This window comes from Netta rufina (assembly GCF_964035555.1).
Source record: "Netta rufina genome assembly, chromosome: Z".
In the NCBI taxonomy this organism is placed as follows: Eukaryota; Metazoa; Chordata; class Aves; order Anseriformes; family Anatidae; genus Netta; species Netta rufina.
The window spans coordinates 33,235,990-33,255,904 of NC_140126.1; the positions used below are offsets into that span (position 1 = coordinate 33,235,990).

Sequence of the window (19,915 nt, forward strand, 5' to 3'; positions counted from 1 at the left end):
ATATAATTCTGCAGTGCATATGCCAGTCTCATGTAGAAAAAATATTAACTGTTTTTCATGGAACTTTTTTTTTTTTTTTTTTAATCTGTGAATGCCAAAAAGATAGTGCATAGGAAACTTGTTTTCCTAACATTTAAAGCCTGACACTCACTTCATTATATTGAAGACTTTCAGAAAGCAGGCTAACCATTTTGAGAGAAAGAAAGAGGAGAATTAAGAATTTCCAATAGCATTTTGAATTCAGGTCACTTAGGAAAAGCTAATAAAATCCCCAAATATTTTTGTTCATTTGTTTGCTTGTTTTCTTAAGATGATTTCTTCTACTCAGGCCCACAAAGGTTTTTGTTTCTTTGCCTCTAGAAACGAGCATCTCTAGGAAACTCATAGAAGACAAGCTGACAAGTTATTTCCTCAAAATGTCGACAATCCATGCACGTTGGGAAAACACAGAGCACAGATTCAGTGAACGACTCGCAATTAGTCCGGAGAGCCACTAGGTGGTGCGGTGATGCTGTCTGTAACAGAGACCTACGCAGTCCCCCTTGCTGCACAGAAAGTTGAGTAAGGCTGTTGTTTCTACTTCGCAACTTCAGGCTATCACTTTCACACAGAAAATGGCAATTTCTGTGAAGAGCTGGACTCATTATTATACAATATCTTAAATTATTTTTCAGAATAGTTTGGCATTTGAGCGATTTTCATAGATACAATCTGTATAAATAAATGAAAGAAACGTTGAGAGAGGTCCAGTATCTTCCTAGGCTGAAATCCTACTTTGAAACTTTTATTTCAGACTACAAAATGACAAGAATCGCTCAGCAGGAGAGCACCTGAAGACTGGCACAAAGGAATTCCAGCCACTCCATTCAGCTTCATCGGGGCCCAACTCAAACATCTCTGTGCTAACAACTGTAGTACAGGGAGTAAACAAGGCGTTAGAGGTATACGCACGCCTGCAGGGCTATGAGCTCACCGACATTACACAGAGGTGGTGGGACGGCTCTGTGACTGCAGTGTTGGAATGGAGGAATACAGGCTCCTTAGGAAGGACAGGCAGGGAAAAAAAAAAAAAAAAAGAAGAAGAAGAAGAAAAAAGGAGCAGCTGGAGTGCGTTGAGCTCTGCCTGGGGATGGGTGAGGAGCTGACAGAGCCTGTGGGCCAGGATTAAAGGGAGGGCAGGGACAGGTGACATTGTAGTGGGGGTCTGCTACAGGCCACCTGATCAGGAAAACCAAGCAGCTGAGGCCCTCCACAGGAAGAGAGAAGCAGCCTCATGTTTACCAGCCCTGGTCCTCATGGGGGACTTCAACCACTCTGGCACCTGTTGGAGGGGCAGCACAGCAGGGCACAGGCAATCCAGGAGGTTCCTGGAATGCATGAATGATAAATTCTTTCTCCAGGTGACAGAGGATCTGATGAGGAAAGGTTTTGACATGGACAGAGGGATTGAGCGTACCCTCACCAAGTTTGCCAGTGACACCAAGGTGCGGGCAACACTGAAGGGAAGGGATGCCATCCAGAGTCACCTGGACAGGCTTGAGAGGTAGGCCTCTGAACTCACGAAACTTCTGGAACTCAAGAAGTTCAACAAGGCCAAGTGCAAGGTCCTATCCTGGGCTGGGGCAATCCCAAGCACAAATATAGGTTGGGTGGAGAAAGGATCGAGAGCAGCCCTGAGGGGAAGGACACAAGGGTGGTGCTGGATGAGAAGCTCAACATGAGCCAACCATGTGTGCATACAGCCTGTAAAGCCTACTGTATCCTGGGCTGTGTATCCGTACCCACACAAAAGCAGTGTGGCCAGCAGCGTGAGAGAAGTGATTCCCCTCCTCTGCTCTGGTGAGGCCCCAGCTGGAGCACTGTGTTCAGCTCTGGGGCCCACGGTGCAAGGAGGACATGGACATGTTAAAACTCGTCCAGAGGAGGGCTACAGTGATGATCAAAGGGCCGGAGCACCTCTCCTACAAAGACAGGCTGAGGGAGATGGAGTTCTTCAGCCTGGAGAAGAGACGACTCCAGGGAGAACTTACAGCAGCCTTCCAGTCCCTAAAGGGGGGCCTACAGGAAAGCTGGGGACGGACTCTGTCAGGGAGTGTAGTGATAGAATAGCTTTAAAATAAGAGACAGTAGGTTTAGATTAGATATAAGGAAGAAGTTATTTACTCTGAAGGTGGTGAGGCACTGGCACAGGCTGCCCAGAGCAACCGTAGATGCCCCATCCCTGGAGGTGTTCAGAGCCAGGCTGGATGGGGCTTTGGGCAGCCTGGTCTGGTGGGAGGTGTCCCTGCCCATGGCAGGGGGTTGGAACTGGGTGATCTTTAAGGTCCTTCCAACCCAAACCATTCTGTGATTCTATAATTCTGTTAAGACATAGTATTAGTGTTTTTTTTTGTTGTTGTTGTTTGTTTGTTTTTGTTTTTTTTTTTCTTTATTCTCAATTTTTAGGAGCACACATTCTATATTATCAGACAAACATGCCTTTTTTTTTTTTTTTTTTAATTTCAGCTTTATTAAGTCACTTTCTTCCACAACTAGTTCCAGGATTAATCGCACAGTTTATATAAAGAAAATAGACGTCCCCCCAAAGGGAAAAACATCTAATACTCTAGAGATAAACCATACGCATTACTTATCAATCCCACCAAGACCCCATGGGAATAAGTAGCAGAAAAATTCTAAACAAGAGCTTTGAACCCATACCAAATGACTCTCTATATAAAGTTAGAAACACTACATTCAGTACTAAAAATAAAAAGAATCACTGCCATGTTTTTGGAGTAAAGCTTTTTATTCTAGCCTGAATTCTTTATTGTAATTTGACCTGAATGGAAGTAGTTAAGTACCTTTACACTTGCCTGCTCCTACTTCTCATCAGCAGAATGAGGACACCTTAAAGGACCTCAGACAAAGCTGTAATTTCTCATTAAAATGGAAAAGGTGAACAAAACACACACAGGAACTTTCTAAAGTCCACTTATATTCCACAGTACTTGTTATCTCTGCCAGTAAGAATTACAGTCATTCCAATTCAGTACCTAGAAGCTACATGTATATAGGATTATATGGTGTTTTTTAAAACTATAATACTTATTACACAACTATGTTTTTAACAACTGCTCCCTCTGTAACTATTAGAAGTGGGCAAATGCAAAAACAGCTACCTGAGCTCTTCTGACAATGTGCTATGAAGAGCAGTCCTTATTTAGCACTGCCATGAAGAAAAAAATGATGTGAAGGGCAAAAAGAGGTATATTCCCAGTAGACTGTAACAAATTTGGGATGTAAACTCATGATCAGTTTACAACCTTGACATGCTACACCAAGAACATACATGTAAAAGTTCTAAAAAGGCTGGAAGGGGGTGGAAAGGATGAGCAGAGTAGATTACTTTTATTACAGATGAATTCTGTTGAGCTTAGATACATACATATGCATCAAAGAACAGCACAGTATCTCATTACAAACTAAACAAAAGTCTATTCAACAAGAAGAAAAAAAATGATTGCAACCAGAATACAGCTCCAAGATCCACAGGTCATACCCAACAAAAATTTAAAGACTCTCAGAAATACAGCTTAGATCTATTTCAGGAGCAAGTCCCCTCAAGCATCTTTGGCCCAACAACACTTCTGTTATTACCCTACTGAAATTATGCAGCAATTGTTCTAGTGCTTCCCCCAACAGGAAACAACCAATTGTTCAAAATTTGCACAGGGAACAGCTTCAATTGAAATACAAAATTGCCATTTTTGAGAAAACATACCCCATTTCCAGGGGAAAAAAAGAAGAGCAAAAATGTATTATTTTCTTCATTTTTCAGAAAGCAATTTCTGCCTCTTGAGAAGTAGCACTTTGGAAACTAACATTTTTTCCATCAGGTTTTTTTTTTTTCTTCCCTTTATTTTTTCTGTTCATGTTGTTTCAGAGGAACAACAGAAATTGCTTTCCATTAGTGTTCTGGGACATGCAGCATCGCTCCAGTAGAGGAGCCCTGGAACATTCACTTACACAGGCACAGCAGGGGTCCTAAGGGAAAGCACAAGCCTCACCTCTCAGCTCAGTGCATGCTCCATCTTGCAATAAAGTGCTTTTCCCCACCACCTCTTTTCAAAATAAATGCTTCAGGACATAAGAAGCTGCAAATAGCGCAATTTCAGTTGAAGATCAAAACTAACCTAGGTAAAAGGCCGCTAGATCAATAGCTCTTGAGTGTGCAGCATATAAATTATTTTCACTTTCCAGGGTGTGCGTGCATGCTTACGTATATATCTGTATATATACTATACACGTACATGAATGCACTGTTTCTTTTTTCAAAGTTTTCCTGGATTTTCACTTGTAATACTGTATGGAATAAGGTGCTGTACACATTTTTTCCTGAACGCTACAAGGAAGGTAATGACAGACAGGTCACTAAATTTACGGTCCCTCTAATCCCAAATAGTTTTAAAGGTTGTCTGACTTCATCACTTCTACTCGATTTAACCGTAAAACCTAAAGCATTTATTTCTGTTCACATTGTTGCTATACTTTCTGCTCTTTAAGATGCTCACGCAAACAAAGTCCAAGAAACAAAATGCAGTAGCAGTTCGGGCACAAGGTGAGTTCAGCAGGACACTTTTTTCTTGACAACCATAGAAAACTGTACTGATGCACCTGTGGGACAGGGAGGTAAAACTCAACTTAAATGAGGTAACTTAAATGTCTTTTTATTAGCTTATCTGAAAAACGTAAGTACAGCTGCTATTACTCAAGTGTCCCACTTCAGAATCAGCCACTCTGTGCAGCCAAAGCATACAGTTTACACTTGAGTCTTAAAAATTTGAAAGAAACAAAAACCAAAAGATATCCATCCTGTGGATGGATACTATTTCCAGTTCTTATTCAACCTCAGTGCTGTACCTTCTACTGCTATTGTTTCTGAATGCTTCTGCTCCTGGCACCCATGTCAGAACAGGAAATCACGGCCTAGAAGCAACCAATTCTAGCATCGAGCAACTACTGCTGCAAAAATGTGTTTCTGCTATTCCATGACCGTGATAGACTCTGATTGCATGAATGTCATTAGTTATCCAATAAACTCCCAAATTTGAGAAAAACAACCTGGTTATTGCCCCACTGCTTCATGTAACTTGTTTTTTAAAAGATCGATGCATTGCTGGGATACAATCCAATCAGGTCAGCATTTATATTTAATTATCCAGTCATAATGCGAGACAATTCAAACAATTGTACAATTGTTAGCTCTTGAGCTCAGTCCCAAACCACATTAGATTTTCTTTCCCTGTTAAGTTTTCTAGTTTCCTTTGTTCTAACTCTATTAATAGGAAAGTGATACACCATATTCTTACAAGCATTTTGCTTTTGTTGAAGCGTTCCTGTGGCAGTACAATTATATACGGCCACATTAGCTTTCTTTTCTTGTCTGGCAGAAATAAACTTGAATAAGGTTCTGTATAGTACAGAAGTTTTGATGGTATATTGAACTTTAAGACTACATCCTATTACTACCACAACATAAATGTAAGAGAAGGTCACTGTCACACAAGGTAGATTAAAAAAAAAAAAAAGCTGCAACTTCATTTGAATGCCCATAATACTAAGAATACAATTCAGACTTGTTAAAAAATGTTAAAAATTGACAATTCAAAAAATCTCAAATCACTGTAAAATTAATGTAGTAGTTTTGAGTGAAGTTGTATTTTCAGTGTCATTCAGATAAATACCACAATGGCTTGTATATCTTGTTTCTTAGCCAGCTCTTACAGAGCCACTTAATTTCTTAATCACTGCACAGCAAAACTATTGATCATTCTGTTGCCCTTGTCTTAAAGCAGATTCCCACTTCTCTGATATTCCAGCTCTCAAAGAATTTTTACAGTTGTTTTCTAGTCCCAGTGCTCAAACCTCTCCTCCTTCCTTTCCTTCTGCCACCTCACTCCTGCCCCCAAAGTCTTAAGCAACCCACCTCTCCCGCTCAAGATGTCTCAACAGCTTACTCAGCCATGCCAGAAAACATTGCTGAAGTTCACTCAAACTTTAACATATCTTGCTCGTATCCAACACAAGACGCAAATCTGTTGCAAAAGGGGTTCACCGTTTTTTCCTGACATCCATACAGTGACACCTAGGATTACACTTGAAGGGTTGTAAATCTCACACTGAGACTCCTCCCAGTACACGTGGAAGAGGAACAAGCGAACAAACAAAAATATCTCAGTTTCGTCCCAATGCGTCAATTACCATGAGATAATAAGTTCAGCCAGATGCACCTGCTTAGCAAACCACATTCAGAATCCCTTTGCTCACAGCAAAGTTTCCTCCTCAGGGCCTCCTGAGGACTGTAATTGCTTTTTCAAACAATAAAACTAAGCATAAATACTCCCCTCAGCTCTACATATTTCTGGTCCAATTCCACCAGCAACCTATTATCCCATACAAAATTGCGTTACACATACCTGATCACACTCACAGAATACTTTAAGATAAGAAAGCAATAGAAAGGAAGGTGAAGATGGAAAAATTTCAAGTGTTTTCCGTTCCTTCTCCCCAGTCCTTTGGCAAGGAAGGATGTGAAGCTGAAATGCAACATGCAGTTATGGACTAGCACATGACTCTGCTAACACCCAAACACATTGACATAAAGAACATTTGAACCCTCCCAGCTTACGTAAAATACCGTCGGAGTAATTTCATGACAGTAGTCAATCAATCACAGGAGGAGGGTGAGGAGGGAGGAAGAGTGTGGACTGAAGTCAACCACCCCTTTTTTCTTTGGTATCAAGCAAGTAACTTCCACTTGGCTGATTTGTTCCCATAGCGCTAATCTGAGTTTATCTGCAGCCATTCTTGCTTCACTTGAAAGGATGCCAGCAGAACAATTTGAAACTACAACCCTTGATGCAGTCTTTCTGCCCAGTCAACACTTCTCATGCATGCAACGTCAATGTAAGGAACTTCAGGCATCTCTCCAAACGTTAAGTGAAGCCAAACTGTCTCACCCCTACAAAACAGTGTCATTTCCACTGAACTGCACGCTGAAGTGCACAAAGGATAAACTGACCAGAACTGAATCAGCTGAGTGACAGAGCAAATTTTATTCCCCCTTTCACAACTACTAGTCTCCTTCATAAATCACACAAGGCTTTGAAAGAACTGGGAAAGAGAAAAAAGTCCTTCTGCGCATGTGGCTAAAAGGAAATCTCATGGCTCAGAATCTCTGGGATCAAGAAATGCTTCCATTGAGTTATTGCCTAGAGCAAAGCTCGGTTCAACAGCAATTTTATTCTCAACCACGATTCAGAACAGCGTGTTTTCTTCTTGTAGTTTGATCCACAAAGAAGAACATTTTACGCTCAAGGATCTTCTGACACTACAAGCAGGAGCAAATTATGATGAAGTGTTCTGCCTCCTCCCCTCTTAAGAAAAAAAAAAAAAAAAGTTACACACCTGTTGATGGGCAAACAAGCCTTATAAGAAGGCAAGAAGAATTAAATCCATTTTCAAATCATTGTGGCCCATGACTTTTAAGTCCATCCTTACTGCTGCAGAAGACATTGGGAAAGTATTCACCAGCTTCTACACAGTAAAGCAGCAAAAGAAAACTTGGAAAAGAATGGAAAATGGAGTCAAATTATTACAAGAGGTGGGAAGCTGGTAAATGAAATGTAATGAGTGCAATCCCATAGTTAAACACCACAATACTGTTAAAATGGCATCATAATAACCTGTCAAATTAAGAGGTACACAGAAAATGACAAACCGTGCACTCGAAGCATCCCCATGTGTCAGGCCAGATTATAAATACTTCTCATACACCCAAGGGACAGCAAAGGCTGATGTACCAATAGTACCCTGGTACATGGTTTTTCCACATTTCATCAGGAGCTTGGCAAGTGTGTCCGAGGCATGTTGACAGAAAAAGTCCCCACCTTCTTCCTCCATTTTCTGTATCCTTGCACTTTAAGTTCACTGGGCACTGTCCACAAATTACTATGGGAGTGCAATTGCCAAAGGATAGCTTTTGGAAATGCCAGCAGGCATCCATCTGCAGTCAACACACTGCGTTAAAAGTCTGACCCCAGGCCTTTTGCAGCCTGACCTACTGTAGTACACCAGCCACGCTGAGAAAAAGCACACACAAGTATTTGTCAAGCTGGTCAGCAACTGAAGGGGAGTTCCTGCCAAAGCGCAGGGTCAGGAACAACATCACCCCCTTTGATGCTGAACAGCAAAACATTTTCAGGAAATGTGAAGCGCTGGAAAATGAAAATTTACAGCCAAACCCTAACCACCACACAGGTCCTCAAGCAAAACAACGCTAGTACAGACATACACAGAAATAGGAGTTCTGATAGCACCCTCTAAGGAACACGTGCACACACATTACCAATCAGCTATGCTACTGCCACTCTGGTTGTTTAAAAACGTTCCCACGCAACTCTTTCAGCAGAAGAACCAAAACCACTGACCACCCTTTCTACTTATGGAACATAAAATTACGTAGGAAAACAAACCAATTGATAAAGTAAACTGTTATGCATTCTGTCCTGCAACTCTTCAAAAAGCCTCTGCAACACTGTACAGAAGAACCCTCAGCCCTGGCCACTAGAAGAAACGCACATTATCCAGCAGATTTGTGCAGTGCTGGGATGCAGAAATAAGTGCAATTGGTGCCAAGCGCTGACTCTGGCAGCAAGCTCTGCAGCTCAAAGGCCAACAGTTTGTCTCTGAGAGCTCTGTTTGCAAAGCCTGGAATGACAGTCTATCTGGACATTCTCTACAAAAAGTTCATATAGGCTACATATCCTAAGGAGCAAGCATCTTGAAATGCTTTCCTATTATCTACGAGGTATGCATGTGCAAAGGAAAGACATGGCAGGCTGAATAGATACTTCAGTAAATCATAAATAAATAATAGGTGTATCATTTCTTGTAGGTATATAAGGAAGCTGTTAGATCAGAGCTGTGGTTCTGCAAAGCTTTTTTTTTTTTTTTGCTGCTGTGCTTTGTTTCTTTAAAAAATAATCATTTATTGCAAATTCAGTGGTGAATACTTGAAGCACTGTTAATCAAATCTAGAGACTCCACCAGCACAATATGTAAAAAGATACTGCTCTCTGCTTCACAGGACATGACAGAAGGCACAAACACACACACCTGGAAAACTGCTGACAATCATCTGCCTGCCAAATTAACTGCTACCAGTGCAGGCCTTTAAGGAGCATTTTCATCTTCATTGTAGTTTTAAGTTACTGGATAGAGGTGCCTGGAGGGTTCATGAAGGCATCTCCCTCACTGTTAAGGAAGTTAGATGATACCTTATTCTTGCATAGCATCAAATGTAATTGCATATATGTATTAGTTTCCATTGTACATTCCATCTAAGACATGTTTGGGAATATAATTCTGCCTTAAGGCAGCTACTTGGAGTCCCAGTCTGTGATCAGCCTGGATCACACAAAGTTCTTGTCAAGTTCTGCATTTTGATGACAAGAAATATATTCCAAATACAGGTTTAAAATACAAAATGATTTTAAGTTCATTTGCATTTTAAACACAGCCTTGAATTCTACTATATTATTTGGCTTGTACACCATATACAGCTCACTTCATTCATAAAAGAGTTCTGCAGCATCAATGGCATTAGCTTCCCAAGAAAACACTGTAACTTTCTACTTCACAAAGAATTCTTTAAAAACGTTTCAAGTGTCAGTTAAATCTGCATGTGCCTTACCTTTTTAATAACCTTAAGCTGTGAAAAACAGAATTCCTAGAAATAAAGCCTTGAACTTTATATTGTTGGAAGATCCTCATTAAAAAAATATAGCAGAAACTAGAAGTCATAGCTGTAGTATCTCGCTAGATCATTTTTCCTGTCTTCTCTAAAATAATGAAAAAAATGTTGTCTTTATAAGAGAAGCAGAATTATGGACTTAAATAACCATAAAGATTATAATCACTGGAGGAGCCACACTTACAGTTTTTCCCCCACCAACGTTCAGTACACTTAAGAAACTTTAGCTCTTTCACAATCCCTAACAATAATAGGAAGAAGAAATCAGCCAGAGCTCCCTTTTTTGCTAATATAGACGCTGCCACTGAATTCACAGCCAAAACAGATGAATTCCAAACTCTTAAGGGCTTACAGATTCCCACCCCCACCCCGCCACCCAACATTGACAGAATCAGATCCAAAAAGCACCGGCCATTTGGAGGTAAGGAGAAAGACTGGCAACACAGTCTACCAACCCACCCTGTGCCTAAATACACCACAAGTCTTCCACTTTGGGAACAATTGCATTTTTCAAGTATTCACTTAAACAAATTGAAGGTGAGTATAATTTAAACAATAGCCCTCTAAGGTGTTTATCTGTAAAAACAGAACTCCACCATAGCTCAGGTGGTAACTGTGCAGTGTCAGCCTCTCCACTCACCTCAGGTCAACATGCTTCAACCCTGTTCTTGTAAAACCCCTGCAAAGCAAGTCACCAAAACCCACTGTCATGGGTATTTCATGCCAAATTTCTCTCAACAGAACCACCAGCACACAGCTGCTTATTAGATGCACTGCAGCAACAGAAGTGCTCAAGCACCACAGGAACCACATCAAAGAGCCAACAAGATGGATTCAGAAGAGGCAAAATGGATAAACACAGCAGATGAGGAAGACCACGGAACAAGATGGGTGGAATAGGAGTAGGATGGTTACCCAGACTGTCTGGGTAATCCTTTCTGTAGGACTTTTGTTCCCCAAACAAACACACAAAGTATTAACAGTTCGTTCACTCCGGGCTAATAAATACCCATACCCCATCTAGCACATGTTACAGTTAACACAGAGAAACACCATACACAAGCAGTATACTTACAGTACTAATTGTACCTGAAGCCACAAAAAAAATGTGTTGTTTACCATAGTTTCCACTCACATTTTAGCAGAGTGAACATGTGTGTATGGTGGGCAAACCACAGACAAGCTCTGCTTCTGCCTGCACACCACACCAGGTCTGCCATCCCACCAGGTGGCCTCCACCACCCTCGGGTGCTTCGCAAGCGTACCAAATGCTTCCCTTACAAGACAGGTGTCAGAAAGCATGTTCTCCCACTAAAGCACACAGCCACATAAAGACTGTTAGTAGGGTCTCAGGAGAGGGAGAAAAAATTAATTTATTTTACACCGTGGAGTTTGCTTCTCCACAGAAGCAGGATTATTTTTGGTTAAAACGGTGACCCGCACCCCCAGAGCACAACCAACGTTTGAGACAAAGTTCTGCCCTTGCCCTCCCATGGTGCGAGGAAGAAGGCAGCACCCCACGCCAGCCAAGCCACACACAGCCGTGCCCTCAATGCTCTTCGCTTCTGCTCACCGGCCTGAGCCTCCCAGCTCCGATTTAACTGGGGGTGCGTGGAAAAAAAAACACAGAAAACGCAATTTCCACGGTCTCTCAGCCTCAGCTGGCCAGCTTGGGTGCAGAGTGACCCAGTGATGCTCCAGTCCACCCTGCGCAAGTCCTCCACATCGGCTGCACGTATGCTGCTAAGCGGGACGCCAGGGCCCACGTTAGGAGCTACGAACACCCGCTGCACCCGTTATGCACGCGGTGGGCGAGGGGAGGCTACTGACCTGCTCCTCCCCTGCCACCGGCCCGTGTGGCTCTCTCCCGGCAGAGCCCTGCGTCGCTCCCATGGTGACATGGCCGGGCCACCCACTGCCACAGGCGATAATTGCTGAGCCCACTGCCCCGCACACCCCCGCCGGGAAGGGCTGGAGGGAGCCGAGGGGAGGTGGTGGCGGGGGTGGCCAGAGCCCAGCACAGACAAAGCCGGCACTGAGGAGCCCGCCACAGAGAGACTTTGTACCGCCGGGGCCCGGCCGCCCTCAGCCGCTGGCCAATCCGGCCTGCGGAGGCCCCAGGGAGGCGAAGAGACATTGTCATTCTCCCTGGGATGAAAAGAATTGTTATTCTCCCTCTACAAAAATATTTCTTGTCTTCTTGCCCTTGGCAGCTGCCAGTAGCTGACGCGTGTCACGGGATAAACCAGAGATGTCCTGGGTCCAAGCCTGGGTGGGATTTCTGGAAGTAGTGCAAAGCTTTTAGATGGCACTCACAGCCCTGCCTTACCAAACACAAAGGAGCCCATCACTTCTACCTTTTTGGTCCATATGCTTCCTGAAAGAAAGCCCTCCCCCCCCACCCGCTGATATCCTCAACCCCACAGCCTCCACCAGGTGCCCTCCCATCACCTAACTTTCCGTATCTGTCCCAAATGCAGCAGTGCTGCAGTTAATTCAGAGCCTGAATTGACCATGTTGTTTTTGAGGCCATTATTACGTATTTAAAAAAACAAACAAACAAACAAAAAAAAACACATGCTCTTGAGGTAACAGTATTCTCAAGGGCTTGCAGAAATGACTGGGCACTAAAAAGTGGAAGACTGGCAGAAGTTCAGCCGCACTGTTGTATTCACAGACGCAGATTCTTTTCCCAGTGCTACTGTCTTCCTGGGGCTGCATTATTTTGGGTGGATGAGTCAATACTTGAATCAACTCTTGGAAGGAAGAAATTAAGGAGGACCAACCATCAGGGAAGATCTTTCTTAAGCCAACACTTTAAAAAAAGAATGCAAACAGCATGTTACTTTGTGTGGCCTACCCTCAAATTTGGAAGGAAAAAGGCAGGAAAATGCCAAAGCATTAAGTTGGCTCTTCTTTCATTTGGTTCCTACCCTCAAGTTTTACAAGTAACTTACACCACCCAACTTCTGTTGAAGTATGAGAAGTCTAGTATATGTGCAAACATCAAGGTCGCTAGGAAAATGAAGCAGAGGCCAGTCTCCTCAGATAAATGGGGTTCTGTAGAGCGAGATATGAGAACAGCATCTGGCCTCAAGAACATCTTCGTGAGATGCAGCAGGGCAAGGCACTTTTGCCCATCTCTGAAATTGAAGACAGCTTTCTAAAAAGCTAGCACAGGCTGGCAGTATCAGCATAGGACATTATGCCACTGCTTCAGCAGCGAAAGCCACTACCCAGTACACACCTCCCTGAAATGACTGGACATGATGACAATTATACGGGCTAGTTTTTGCTTTGATAGAATACAGTAGGATTTTGCTGCAAATAAGTAGACAATTTTAAAAGCAAGTATATTTTTAGCCTAATGGTAATGTGTTTTTTTTCCAATGAAAGCAGTTGACAGGCACAAAGTGAGACAGGGAAAGGAGTAGCCACTAGATCACTAATGCATTCTCTTAACACACACATATCAAGTTCACGGCAGCAAAAAGTAGGGCACCAGCCTCCTGCAACTGCCTCTCTCCACACAGGCTCTGGCAGGGGATGAAGAGCCAGTTCTGCCAGCTCCCCCTCTCGGCACAGCCCCCTTGGAGTGCAGGAAGAGCAATGTAAGCCTGTCCCATGACAAGACCAAGGAGGATTACTTCTCATTACATGCAAAAGCCATGGCTTGGCCTAAAGCCTCCTTTTATCATGTTTTATGACTATCAAAGCCACATGGTGTTAACACTAACAGTGAGGTTATCAGACTTTACTTCCCTGAGCTGCAAGGCTGCCACCATAGTTAACACACTTAGCTAGCCTGAGGTAAGTGCAACACAAATGCAGGAACTGACCACAGTTATGCAGGCAAAACAGACTTGTTTTTAATCCCTTACCACAAATCATCACCTGGGAAGGGCCTATCAGTTTGTCTCCATTCAATTTCCTGCAACAACAGATGGAAAACAATTCATTTGGGCTTATAAGAATATCTCTTACATTTGTCCATAAGAGTACAGTGGACATATAATTTTTTCTGCCTTTTTATTTCTTTTCTCAAACAAAGCAGCCACCCTACCACAATAGGCAGATAAATTGTCCTGTAACAGCCTGAAAAAGTGAACAGTGACTCTTAATGCTCAGGCTCACACTAGAGCTTGGCCAAGTGCCCAGATGCCCATACTGATGTGACAATCAGTGCAATCACAATTTAAAAGCTGTTCATCCTACAATTAGTCCACAGAGAAAAGACTTTAAGGCCTTCCTGGGTGCTTTCTTCTTTGGATGGAGCTATCCTCCCGAAGTGGGCATGTAGTTGGGCCTTAGGAAGGAAGGATGATGCCACTGAAACCAGAAATGGAGGGATACAGTACAGCAGTTTAACCAGTGACAAGAGCTACAGAGACAACTCCTCTGGCACAAGTTACAGAACTCCTACAGCAGGAAAGAGACCAGGTGCTCGGGGCACCCAATTTACCTAACAGCTATTCCACTGGAGGACAGCAGCCGCACTCTCTTCCCTTGTAAGCTATAGGGAAGAAAAAAACTTAAAGATGTGCTTGTTTGAGCTGTGTTTTAAGTGTATAATTAGATACACCTTCTATTCCAGACTATTTGTACTGATGTCTACACGACCCTGTCCCATCAATCATGAGTGACTACACAGAATATGCGCAATCTAACCAAAATTAGCTTGGGACAGCAGCACAAGCAGAAGAGGAGCCAGAGACCCAGCAGGACAGTCTGTTCTGTCTATGCAGGTCTCTGCATGCTCAAGAGTGAGTGTCTGGAAGCAGGGCTGCATTCAGCTTTCACTCCTTCTATTTCAAGGAGAACGTCGAGGTGCAACTGAAGTCAGTCCTAGAAAGGATGCTGTTTCATGGAAAGTAATGGCTGGTTACCAATACCACGTCAAGATTACATAAATCGGGCTAACAATGTGCAGCTGTCCTCAGCAGTGTTTAGGACCAGCTATTCTGCATGTGCAACGACTGTAAAAGCAGTATTACATTCCAGGGGTTTCATGAAATGTTACACAGTTGTTCAGAGTTTACTATGAACTTCCATGGAATGACTAATCATTATTAGTTGTATGAGAAGCATGGAAATAACTTTTAATGACCACATTTTCCTACTGAGACTTTCAGCTTAAGTAATCAAGGCAGACATTGTTTGCCTAGGATCAGATTCAATCCACAGTCTGTGTAGCGCTAATTTAAAGAGATTGCTTCTGCAGCTTGCATCGTGTAAAACCTAGGATGTATTCCATAAATTATATAATTTTACTGTGAATGTAGTGGTTGTGCTGCTTCTACCATCAGCAGAGGGAACACCCATTTACCATTACACGACAGGATGCAAATTTAAAACCAGCAGCAGCCTCCCGGTTACTCCTGCCTACAAAGCAAGGCTGTTCAGCAATTTGCCTGCAGCAACTATGAGTGGTTAGGGTGTTGTGATATAGGTGTTCTCTCCTTCCTTCCCATCCTCTCCACACCCCTAAGCAAGCCTTTTAAGCGGCCCCTCTGACAATCACACATATTTAGTTATTTGTTTGTAAGCGGAGTTCAACACTTAATAGTGCTAGACAGCATGTCAAACAAGCAACCTGAAAGAAGTGGGAACTGTTTTCAGTAGGAGACACCGGGAATGTATGTTCCTAGTCCAGCTATTGAACTGTCTGAACACAGTCATCAATTTTGCTTTTGTTTTTAAGCAAGTGTTCATGATCTTTTGATGAAAGGCACTGCAGAAGTTTCTAAAAATACTGTGTTGCCAAACAGCCTTTCCCCCTTCCAATCTCTTTAGACTGCTTTTTGTCATCAGTCTGCAAAATCACACAAATCAGTCAGCCCCGTCCTACTTAAATGATTCATAAATCCAATTATGCCCACTTCTTTATATAGCATGCTAGGCCCTAACAGGTTCAACCTTCAGGATTAGAGGATGTGTAGGTAGGTGACCTCTGACTCTCTACCTGCTCAGGACATACATATGGTTCAAATACACAGCTCTACACTGCAGTTAAACCACACAAATGGCACAGTAATCTTAATCTGACTTGAAGGGACAGGAATGCTGGAAGAAATGCTGCCCTGGCACTTGTTACTGTGTGTAGGAGTGAATCCAGTGGTGTGCCACCAAGATGGTGGGGCTGGAGAACTGACCCCGCAGCTGGAGGCTGTGAGAGCTGGGCTTGTTCAGCCTGGAGAAAGGACGGCTGCAGGGGCAGCGAGCAGCAGCCCATTGGCACCCATAAGAGGGGTGCAAGGAGATGCAGCCGGGCTCTTAACATTGCACGTGGGTGGAGGACAGGAGAAAATGAGCAAAAGCTCAAACAGGAGAGGTTGGAGCTACAAGGTATGCAGCTTGTAGAGTCAGGACCATTGGCCATCACTGGTCTACTGCAAGGATGCAGAAATATATGTACTTTCCATGTTCCAAAGCAGTAACTCTGAGGCTCTTATTTTAGAAAGCATAAGTGTTCTTGTAAGAAACATGGACCAACTTAAAACTGTATCCCATGCACCACATGTAATTTTTCTGAGGTAATAACCAGTACAAAATTATTCACGGCTCACTAAGCCACCTCTTTTGACCTTCATGGGGGATTTTATTTTTTGCAACCTAGACATACAGATTTAGATATTTTACAACCTAGAAATTTCAAGTCAACAAAGTTTAAAAGACGTTGGTGAAGACTTAGAGTAAGATGCAGCATCATTCTAAGCTAATGAAGTTCAAGTTCACAAAAATGGGAAAAAAGTACTGTGACAAATCTGTTGCATGATCAACAACTAGGACTAGGAACAGCACTACAGCATTTCTAACTGTTAATTTCTATAACATATAGTATTTTTTCTCAATGGTTTTGAAATCTTGGTCATCAAATCTATTAGATCTCACACAAAGATTCCAGAGGTTTATTTTGAAAAAAAATAGTAAAAAGACACTGCTTCTTTTGTGTGACTATATCTTTGAAAAAAAAAGTGTGAATTTGTATATAGATGCATAGGACCTTTCACAGGACAAATAAAATCAAAACAACAAAGGCATTTGGTAAGAGGCACTAACAAAAACGATAGCAGAGAGAATAAAGAAATATAGCCTCTATTTATCCTAAACATGTTTATGCTAAGTACATTTTTGTCTTTGCAGTGTTTTAAACTGTACAGCAGTGTGTTGAGAAGTATACTGGTAAGCAAATGAAAAACTGTGACATAATGCTAGAGAGTGACGCAGGGATTTAGCAGTGACTATCTCAAACCTTCCTTCTCGTCCTTTATAATAAGTTTACCAGTAGAGTAAGCAAAATTAAAACAACTTCTTTTGGCATACGCGCTTCGACCTCTATAAATTTAAGAAGCTAGTGCTGTTATTCTGAAAAACAAAATAAAGTAGTTTAAACAAAGTCAAACCACATAAACATGCACTGTGTTTCTCTTCAAACATCATACAAAAGTGCATATCCACCCTCAAAAGGATCTCTCTTCTTTGCCCTCAACTTGCTCATTTTACACAGAAAGCACCACATGACCAGATTCTTCTTGAACATTCATTTTCCTTACATCTCATTTCCTTCCTCTATCCTCCATTTTCCTTGACTGCTCCTTGCAAAGCTGTGAAACAATCTTCTGCTTTTAGTAATTTATCTGCCTTCCCTCACTAGAAGTCAAGCCCTTACAACATCAAAAACTTTACCGTGGCAATCAATTCTTATGGCACAAGTTAAGACAGCACCGTAAAGAAAAGATCCGTTTCTCATGCAGCTCATTACGTTTCTTAAGAACAAGAAAAAAAATAATCAGAATGCACAAGACATAACACACTCTAAACATTCTTGTCCATTTTTTTTCCTGATACAGAGGTTAATTTAAAAAACAAAGCTCCAGACAGCAGCTCTTCAGCCAAGATTGTTCTTTAGAGCACTAAACTAAAGCTCTGCTTCAAAGCTCTGCCTCTCCCTATCCTATTTATACTGGCAAGCCTCCTGCTGAAGAGCTTCTTAAGAAACGAAGCAGTTCTGCAGCCCTATTTAGTAATAGCAAGGTCGCACACAGACTGAGGTATTGTGACCACTTTCTGGGTGCTGCTTTTCAGGAAAGACTGGAATTAGCTTGAAATCAGTCCCCCTAGATTGAGAGTCCAGGGAAGAAGGAAGAACCACCAGTTAGAAAGCAGATGGACACAGCCAGTCATTCGCTTGCCCATTCTGTAACTCCTGGAAGCTCACAAGCTGGGTAGCCGGATGCAACCTCTGAAGTATCTTTTTATAGGGGATAAATGGTTCTGGAATTCTGCTCAGAGTTGGGCTTAAATGTATCAAATTCCCTGCTGTAAGGCTAGTGTACCATTCAACTTGAAAGCTTTTCATTTCAAGGAAACAGTGCTAAAGAGTCTGCTAGAGAACCCAGCTAGAACATTGTTGCCTATCCATGCATCAGTGACATTTTCACATCATGTTTTCCCCCACACAGCTCCCTGTTGAAACAGGGCTTGCTTGTTTGTTATTTTATATAACGCCAACATCTTATGCCCTTTTTTTTTTTTTTCCTTTTTTTGTTTGGTCTTTCTATCATGTCTTTAGAGTCTTATTAACCAGCATCCTCTCCCTTTACTCCCAGAACATTAACCAGAGCCACTCATCTGTTAGTTTAAGTGTATCACAAATTAGGAAGACCAATCAATACTCACATTTCCAAGTAAGTAACTAAAGGAGCAATAGCTACTCATCTCTCAAGAATGAAAGATAAGTCAATTTTAGCTTTGTAAAACCAACATAAATATCGTTTGCTCTCTTAAAATTGTCATCTGTTAATGACTTACAAAAACAAGCCAAGCGTGCTTGACTGACACATAAAAACTAAGTACGCATTTTATATTCTCTCTGGAAACACTTGAGAAAATGTTTCCAGTGTAAGGTTAAGATGCCAAAAGGATTATATTTACCTTAATGATGTACTGTAAGAAAATATGCAGCAAAACAACTCTCTTTGTGTGCGGCTATTCTGTTTCCCAGGACTCTACTGAGTCACTAAGCAATTCCCATTAATATTACCCTCTGTGCTTAAAGTAATTTATTTATTCCCAAACCCACGCTAAATATTTATATTTGCTGAAGACACCACCATAGATTAAATCCATTCTTTACCAACGTTTAGCTAAGAGATGAACTAGTCCAGGCCTGTGCATTAGTATTTGCATAACTTTAGCACAATACTGAGTTCATTGCAGAAGTCTCTCCTCTTCTGGAGGCCTGTGGTACATCATCAAGCTTTCAGTAAGTGTGCGTGTGCTTGTTCTAAGTTGCTACGGAAATCCAGAAGAACTAGTTCTGATTTCAATATATTACTTACTCTACTGAGTACTGCTTCATAAAACCTTCTAAAAGCATAGCTTAAAGAATGAACGTGACAGACAGAGAATGACAAGAATCCATCATTTCAAAGTAATGACTGGTTCTAACGGATGTAACTTGACCACTACCTTGTGAGGAATGTTGCTGTTTGAGAGTCTTGGTCTACTTGCTGCGAGATGCTCCGGGCGCGAGGTGCAGTTCTGCTCCCAGTCCCACTCGCACGGAGACGGCAAAGCCGCACTGTGCTCCCTGAAAAACAAAGCCTCATTTTAGTTTTGTGTAATCACAAAAGAACAGACTGAAAGCCTGTGACGCTAAAGTCCTTGAGATAAAGACGATACATTTTCCCAGTTAGTCTGGCATACTTGTGCTTCCCTGGCAGTCAGGTTGAAGCAGTGCTCGAAAAAAGGAGATGTCCATCCATTTTACACTTGCAGCAACACTATGCAGTTCAAGTCTAGCACTGTTCCCCATCAGGCGCCCACACAGGCCTGCATACAAGGAAAAAAATGCATTCTTGCAAGCTAAATAAGGTACAGACAGGAAGCATGCTTATTTTCCATGTTGCACTTGTCTTCTCCTTACGGCATTTGGGCCTTTTGTTTTGATTTATTCTTTAGCCCGATAGCTTTGTTCACACAAGATTGTACAGAGCTAAGCTAATAACAGCACTCCAAGTATAACCTAGCTAAAAACCGATGCATATGCTCAAGTTATTTCAGCTGGTAATTTTACAGCTCCACTTGCCAATTACAATCTCATTGTCTACCCCTTCC

General features: G+C 42.1%; 1 protein-coding gene across 4 annotated transcripts in view; it reads right to left on the minus strand.

Annotated features, from left to right (window-relative positions):
- TJP2 (tight junction protein 2) overlaps positions 1-19,915 on the minus strand; it is a 65,239-nt gene that overhangs the window by 33,222 nt on the left and 12,102 nt on the right. For 2 of the 4 annotated variants that reach the window (XM_084305232.1, XM_084305233.1), the window contains one exon: positions 19,268-19,388. The gene's annotated coding sequence lies outside the window, so the exon portion shown is untranslated. Of the gene's footprint in view, positions 1-13,677; positions 13,728-19,267; positions 19,389-19,915 lie in introns of all 4 variants that reach the window. The other 2 variants (XM_084305230.1, XM_084305231.1) reach the window with 2 other exon arrangements.